Source organism: Stylophora pistillata, chromosome 2 (genome assembly GCF_964205215.1).
Source record: "Stylophora pistillata chromosome 2, jaStyPist1.2, whole genome shotgun sequence".
In the NCBI taxonomy this organism is placed as follows: Eukaryota; Metazoa; Cnidaria; class Anthozoa; order Scleractinia; family Pocilloporidae; genus Stylophora; species Stylophora pistillata.
In genome coordinates, this window is record NC_142520.1 from 47192378 (window position 1) to 47201090 (window position 8713).

An 8713-nucleotide genomic window follows, 5' to 3' on the forward strand; every position below is an offset into this window, starting at 1 on the left:
ACACATTTATCGAAGTAAGAAACAAGAATTTTAATCTGATCATTGAGCTATTAAGTTAGAATTGCATTACGAAACGAACCGTTTAAAACTAATTAATTCATGGCGACCGATTACAAGTATTTTTTCATTAAATATTCATTGAGATAAATTTCCATAAGCATTCTTCATATCAGGAAAAAGCAACGCCTGCAAGTAATAATCTCTCAACATTCCATACTATAATCTGTTCATGTTGTCCTTTAGCAATATTGTTAAAGTATACAAACTGTTCGAATGAGGCCTTAAACTGCTGTAAAAAGGAAATTTAAAATCCAAGTTTTTGCCAATCAACGGCATCATAAGGGTCATTCCTGATGATGCCGTTGATCGGCGAAAGCTTGGATTTTATATTTTACTTTTTACAGCAGTTTAAGGCCTCATTCGAACAGTTTGTATTCCATTGCATGTTTGGTGCTTTTCATCCTTTCACCAAATATTATGGTGTTTTTCTTTTTATTTCGTTCGAAACGCTGAAAAAAATTCCCACCGTTGCGCATATTAAAATATCATGTTCGTACTGCGCATTTTTAATGTAAAGTTGAAAGAATGGACAACATTGATGGTATGAATTTCCTTATTTTCCATCAAAAAACTGCCTCTCATTTCCGTGTTAGTGTTTTCCAACCTCTCAAGCAAAAAAAAAAGATGATATATGATATATTTAGAATCTTAAAAGACATCAATTGAAATCCATCCGCTGTGGATTTAGCCATCCTTTTAACCACCACTTGGCTGTTTTTTTTTTTTTTTTTGTTAACTCTGAAAAGCTGCCTGTTTCTTGTTTTCTTCTCTTAAGGATGTCTCCTTTCAATTTTTTATTCGATTAGGTTGATCGTCTTCCAAACTTCTCAACACCATTGTTCTTGACAGTATAACGGTGTTGGACAAGTGGAGGGAAATGAGATCTCGATGAATTAGATAAAGTTCTTTCATGAATTTATTCAAATTTCACTCGTTTTGTGTTGTCTGTTTTGACAGCTAGGCGCGAAATGCACATCTAGAGCATAAGTCACAGATACGTTGTACTCTGGTTAAAAACTGAAAGGAATGAAGTTGATGAACCATACGTTTCTGTGGGTAATATTTTAGAATAGGGGTTAAAGCAGAACACGGAGCCTACATTCATCAACAGGATCAACATCTGTACTGACAGCGTAGATATCTAACAATTAAAAAGGGAGGCTCGCCGCCTTTAGATTAAAAGAGCTCGTAGTAAAATAACCAGGTTATCCATCAATTTCAAAATTTATCAGTTCTTCGAAAACCGTCAATACTCTTCTTTTTTGGCAAGAAAACGGCCATTGCTCTTTAAAGAACAGATATCTCGATCTCTTTCCCTATGACTATCATATGAATTAGTCATCTTATTGTAACATTTAAGGTGCGAACGTCGCGAGAAACTATTAAAAGTGTTTTTCATAATTTTAAGATGTAGAAAAGCAGGAGAAATGTTAGTGCTTCAATTTTGAGGTCCAACCAGTCTCGTTATTCTCCCAGCCAATCAGCTTTAGTCTCTATAATATATATTGAAGATAGAAGGAGAAATTGTACTTTGCAATAATTGTTACATGGCACATCATCAAAGAAATTAAAAAAAAAGATTCGTATGTATTGTGCGCTTGCTATATCAGGTAAAAAAAAAATTACAGATTTAGGATATTTTTTCCCCACAGATAGACTGCTTTAATTTCTTTTTCATCTGTTGTTTTACAGTTTCTTAATGAGAAGAAAACTTTTGTTTTTAATAACCATGTCCGTTACTCAAACTGACTGGTTCATGTCTAATTCTCGTTTATTTGACTTTCAAATTTACGTGAAACGTACGAGAAATATGTTACCGTTTCGGTAAAATTCGCATTTCCATTGTAAAAATCCATCACAAAATACACATTCTTGTATATTATTAGTCCGATGATCTTATCATTATGTGTTTGCCGAAGAGTTTGGACTCTTCTCTATGTCGATCATTATCTTTAATTCTCCCTATTTTTACAACTGAAGATAGACCAGTTTTGAAATTTGATTCTGAGAAATGATACGAAATGTGATAAAAGAAAATATTCATGTTTCAGTTATTCCGTGTCACTGTTTCGCAGAAAACGCGTAAAATGCATCCTTGGAATCACATGAGAACCACAGACACTGAGAAAATATGCAAACCATACAAACATAACAAAAATAAATTTATCGAAAGGATCGACATCTGTACAACCAAAGAAGCTTATTTGTCATCAACCAAGAAAATTCGTACTGCTCTCAAATCTAATTTTTCTAACGTATAGGGAGCGAGAGGGATGAATTAAACTAATATATAGGAAAATAACTGAAAGTAACAAAGCTCTTATGTTTAGTACCTGAATGTTGATTGTCCCTTTACTCTGTTGGAACCTGATCGCATTTATCTGCATAAGCAGAAGAGAATTAATCCACACAAAGGTAAAGGTTTTTACAGCTTTCGTTAATTGTTGTTTTAATTAACAAATGGAAAGTTTTAAGACAAGAATTTCCATCACGTATTTTGTTTAATTCTTTCAAGCCACGCGTCCACCTTAAGAATAAATTAAAATCGTTCTTTCGTTTTCTTAGTTTTTAGTTTCTTTTTTTGATTTTGTTTTTTTAAAAGTTCTGATTACAAAATGGAACAATAACCGGAAGATTTATGTAATATCGTAGTAAACTGAAAACCTTTTTCTTGCTTTGATCCCGTAGAGGGAAGAGACTAAATTTTATCATTGAGATGATTAGTAACCAACTTGATTATCATTTTCGTAGCAGTATTTTACTTTCAAATCCAAATAATGTCAAATTCTCTTTGCCATAAATATTATTTACCTTTTCATGAAATATAACTTATTTTCTTTATCAAGTTTTTTTTTTTCGGAGCCTGGAATTCAAAAGCTACCGATCTTCCCATGCTTGAAAGGATTTTCCTTTGCTTTGTTCTCTGTTATTTAAAAACGAAAACTTGACTTCCGTTGTGGAATGACTCTGCATTGAAAAAGACATGTCAGTGGAAAGATAAATATGTTATTTGCCAGCAGGGAGGTCCTTATGGTCAAAAATCCGATATAGGGAAGCATTTCCAACTTCGAAATAGGAGTTTTTCATCGTACGCTCCCCCATGTTGTCGATTACATCCTTGCTACTTTGCAAGTTTTCATCACCTACAAATGGTCATAAATTAGTTTATCGCCGGCGGAGCGGCGCTTTTGAAACCGTGCTTACAAATCACAATTCCCTTTTATAAGAATAAGACCGTTAAATTATTAATATCAAAATATTAAAATATCTAAGATATTAAAATATTTAAAAATTAATATTAAAATAATTCTCCCTCTATCCCAAATCAATATGGTTGTTTGCAAATGTCATTGAATGAGCTACTAACATGTCGTCTAAAAACCGCTGGTTTTTTTCTTTTTTGCCTCTTCGCAAAAACTACTTATATATTCGGCATTCATTAGCATTTCAATAATTCCTGTTCCAGGCGCTATGTTGGATTTGTAACCGCGTAAACATGATAGCGAGGCTAGTGTTGAGTGGCGTTACTGGTCTTAGAGAGATTACAGTGAAACGTGGCAGCGCTCTGTTTTTTTTTTCATCATAAATGTCATTTCCAATCATCTAATTTCAGAATTCTCCAAAGATTTTTCCGGTTGACTTAAACAAAATTTTGAGTTGTTCCACACATAAACTTTCAGTAAATCTCTACAAGTTCTCGGGCATTTCTATCGTACATTCCAAAATAGGTACTGATAAAATTCATTGGGTGGAAGCCAAATGGAATTCCCTCGTTTCTAGAAAAGTGATTTCTGTTAACTTCAGTTTCCGTTGGAAGAAAGACAAGATGTAAACGCGCCATTCGGCAAAAAAATTCTCACAAATTTAACGTAATAATTTGAACTAACTTACCGTCACTTACCTCGCCATTTGAAATTGAACAGAGATAAAACTGTGTACAGCTTGATAGGAAAAACCTAAAACGACTTCAGATACCAAATCTGAAAACCCGAGAAACCTACCTTAAAAACAGCCAAACCCGCAAAACCGAAGAATCCCGATGCCCCCCTTAGCCAGTTAGAAGCTGAAAACCACTCCACTGATGAGCAAAAAAGCCGGAATCTCACAAGTTGCTTAATTTAACGTTTAACAGGTTAAAGAAAGTTGAACGAGCCAAACCAAATAGCTGGTCAGTGTTTCTTATTAAACCAATATGGAAGTGTGCTTGGCAGAACACAAAAAAAGTTTCCCATTGGTCTTTGCTGAGTTTCTTGAAGGAGAGGGCCTTGCAATTGCTTATGACTGCAAAACGGCTGAGAAGGTCCGCCTTGTAGAGATATTTTTGTGTCGGCCCTTATTTTCCCATAGTTTCCCCCAAAACAACGCGGGAACCAACGCAGGTGTTCTTTTGTTTTCTGTCAAATACCACTGAGAGAAACTGAGCCCACGAGGCAAAGTTCGAGGATGCTCGAATGAGTTAAGAAATCACTTTTTTGCTTTAGAGATTACCCGCTCGCGAATTATGACTCACACGAGGGCGATTGCATCTCAGATGCGACCTATAAGTTGCAGTCACACAAAATGTACATCGCCGCAAGATTTCGGACAAACCAGCTGGATTATGCATACAGTTTTATGACAATTTTAATACTGGCCGAAATAATAGATTGTCATCGGCATTGGGTTTCATGGAAATCTAATCCAAATCTCTTTCGATCCCAAATCGAAACGACTTGTCTATCGTGGTAATTACTTAACTTTTGTCTTCATCAGATCATTATTCAGTGAAAAAGTGCAACACTTGTTTTTCAAGTCTTTGAGACTTGAAGCAAAATTTGACGTTGTTCAAAGCAGGTGAAGTTGTTTCCATAGTTACATGCTGACCAACTGCATTCCAAGAAATTGGCTGATCAGTTAGTAATAGTAATAGTAATAGTAATATTAATAGTAATAGTAATAGTAATAGTAATCAAAGTTTAATGTCTTTACGTGGGGCATGGTCACCCATATTGTCCGAGCCAGAGCCTCATGTATGAAACGCAAGACAACAGCCCACCCATCCCACTCCAGGGGAGGACATCCATCATACAGTAATCTCGTGCGTGGGAAATTTACGTCTTCTACCCCTAACCCTGTAGGAGACGGGACCTCCATTTATTCGTCCCTATTCGAGTTTAGCTTTGGCTCTCACAACCCGATGGAAATCCTTCCATTAAATATTCTCCCTTTTAGCTTAGTCATAGAAATTTCTTTGAAAATTAGTGAAGAGAATTTGAGGTCATATACCAGTAACTGTTACACACTGGATCTGAGAGGTGTGTATAATATTCTTACCACATGTTTACTAAAGAATGAACTGACATTTTGGGGAGAAGATACCACAAAAGGACACCTGAATAGCCCTAGGCTGTATTGTTACGTGCACGAATGACCAACAAATGTCCGCGAAAAAAGCATATATGAAAATAGACTCCCGAGTACGATATATGGCACGCAACAAAAATGTAACAACAAGCAGTTACCCATTTTAACTATTATTTAATTAGTTTTTCACTGTTTAATCTACTTAGCTTAGAGATTAAGTTGAGCAGTTCATAGCAGGCTTACAATCCTTCATGCCGTAGAAGTGTTCGTCGTCTTGATCAACCTCCAATTCCAACTTCCGCTGACTGAAGACCACAGCGCTTGGCTTTCTTGATTTATCGCATTCTTTCCTTGTACACAAACTTTACCGGAGGACTCCATAGTAAACTCTGTGTTCTCTATCTTCTTCCTCTCTCGACTATCGTCTTTTTCATCTCTTTCTTCTCTCCGGATATCGCAAGGTCAAAAAGTCATAGCCTCGACATATCACAGCTTCCAAAAGTTCAGTCAGCAAGCCACGAGGGTAAGCCCTCGGGCAAATCTCTTTTGTACCTCTCACAAGCCAGCTTTTATACATTTACTTTAGTTATCTATAATGTTCTATTACTATTTATAGCGTATTACAAGTTGTACTATGTTTGGAAACTGCTGAGTCACATGAACGAAGTTTCTGGAAAATTACAGATTATAGATAATTCTAGAAAAGTCTGGGATTGCGTGACAGATTCAGTAAAAATAATTCGATCCTCGTAACAGTATGCGTCACTAAAATCGAGTGCAAACTATGTTAAATGCATTAGATGACAACCCCATGTACTGTAAATGTATGTTTATTTCTACATCTTTGTTATCAGTTTGTACAAAATATCAATGTAGATCTAGACTGTATCATACTAAAGAAAAAATATATCAAATTAATGCTCAGGCTTACATTTCAAGAAAGACTCATTAAAACCAAGAAAATCAGAATCAGAGGCTCAATATAACTTAAGAATGGAAATAACAAAGACAAATTTTAGTTTAAATTCAAAATTGAATAGATAGTTTAAAAAAAGTAAACTTGCCTCGCGCAAGCATTGTTTAGATCTTACAATGAACAATATCATTTTGAATTGTTCAAGATTTTGAAATCTTATCAAATCATCTCTCAACCCAATAGGCAACCTATGCTTCCTGTAAAAATATTCTTAATTTTATAAGAAAAACCATTCTAAATTGCTTCCCCTCCCATAATGAACTTCAACAAGACTTGAGAAAACTCTGAAAGTGCCACAGAACTAACTTCTCATGTAAATCCCTAAACTTTCAACAGCATACTCCTGATCTTTCTTCAGGTAATGGATTCCTCTACTTAAAAGTGTAAAATTTGTTTGATTTAAAATTGACATGGGTTAGCTCCAACAGTATGGAAGACAACCTCATTGCACTAATCCAGAAGCGGTTTTATAATAGAAGCTAATGAAATTCATATTTCTGGCTATGAATCTATTCGTAGCGATCGCTCTTCCAAAGATAGGTCTGGAGGGGGTGTTTGTTTTTTTATTCGTTCCGAAATCAATTATTCTGTTCGCTCTGATCTAATATGTGAACACATAGAAATTCTGACTGTCGAAATCAAGAAGCCCAGATCAAGGCCTTTTGCCGTTATGACCTGGTATAGACCCCCTGATTCCTCAATTGACCTTTTTAGACCATTTGAAGAACTTATTGGAAAACTAGACTCAGAAACTATCGAATATTGCCTCTTAGAGATCTGAATAGTAATATGGCCGCGCCTAAGTTTGACAAAAGTACAAATATCTTATCTAATATTGCTGAAGTTTACGACCTTGACCAGTTAATAATCGAACATACTAGAATTACCGACAAATCATCTACTCTAATTGATCTAATTTTTACAAATACTTCAGATAGGGTCGTCTGCTCAGAGGTCTCACATATAGGCATCAGGGATCACAGTTTAGTTTATGCTTTTCGTAAAGCCTCTATAGAATCGACAATGAATAAGCATACTACCATGAGATAAAGGAAATTTAAGAATTTTAACTCTGATCCCTTTCGTGACGATTTATGTCACCACAGGATTGTAGTAGCATCGAAAGCTATTCTGATCCTAATTTAATGTGAGCTGCATGGAAACAACTATTCCTGGAATGTGTAAACAAGCATGCCCCACTTCATGTAAAACGGGCACGCGCCTCAAAGTCACCTTGGATTACACCTTACTTAAAGAAACGAATACATGACAGAGATATTCTTAAATTGAAAGCATCGCGTTCTAAGGATGCTAATGACTGGCTACAATTTAAAAAGTGACGCAACCTAGTTAATATCGAAATTAAAAAAGCAAAAGAGCTCTTTTATAAAAGGGCATTTGATGAAAACGAAGGCAATTCGCGCCAGACCTGGAGGATTGTAAATGAGCTCACGTCGAGGAAAACTAATAATTGTTCCATAAAAGAAATCAAAAGCAACGGTAACTCTATTTACAGCCCTCCTGAGTTGGCCGATGCCTTCAACAATCACTTTTCTTCTATCAGACCCAAGCTAGTCAGCCAGATTTATTCTAATAATGGTCCATCACACCTACATTACCTTGAGGGAACTGACAAACGTTTAGAGTTAAAATGTATTAATCCTTCTAAAGTGTTCTCACTTTTGTCTAAGCTTTGTAAATCGAAAGCCACTGGCATAGATATGATATCTGCGCGACTTTTTAGGGAGTGCACCGATCTGATAGCTGATCCTATCTGTTCTATTTTTAATCAGTCCATCAGATCAGGTGTTTTCCCCCAGGAATGGAAATGCGCAAAGGATATTCCACTTTTCAAAGAGGGAGATCACTCCGACTTAAACAACTATCGCCCAATTTCTATCGTCCCTATAGTAGCTAAGGTGTTTGAGCGTATCACTTACGACCAGGTTTACGGTTATCTCACTGAAAACAATTTGATTTCCAGCCAGCAATCTGGTTTTCGGTCGCTCCATCCAACTATTACTGCCTTGTTGGAGGCCACAAACAATTGGGCCTTCAACATTGATAAAGGCAGTATAAATGCAGTTGTTTTTCTCGACCTAAAAAAGGCTTTTGATACCTTTGACCATACAATTCTTATGTCCAAATTATTCGAATATGGTATCCGCGGTATCGCGTATGAATGGTTTGGGTCATACCTTGATGATCGCAGTCAACAATGTTTCGTAAATGGTTCGCTCTCAATTAGTCAAGTTCTGACTTGTGGAATTCCGCAAGGAACAATTCTAGGACCTTCGCTTGTTGTTTTATACATAAATGATCTTCATAATTTCC

The 8713-nt window shown here is 35.9% G+C and overlaps 1 protein-coding gene across 1 annotated transcript in view; it reads right to left on the reverse strand.

Moving 5' to 3' along the window:
* The window catches only part of LOC148739935 (bone morphogenetic protein 1-like), a 9072-nt gene extending 6611 nt beyond the window's left edge, over window positions 1–2461 (reverse strand). The window contains exon 1 of the mRNA XM_088747068.1: window positions 2394–2461. The gene's annotated coding sequence lies outside the window, so the exon portion shown is untranslated. The remainder of the gene's footprint in view (window positions 1–2393) is intronic.
* Between the last annotated feature and the right edge of the window lie 6252 nt (window positions 2462–8713).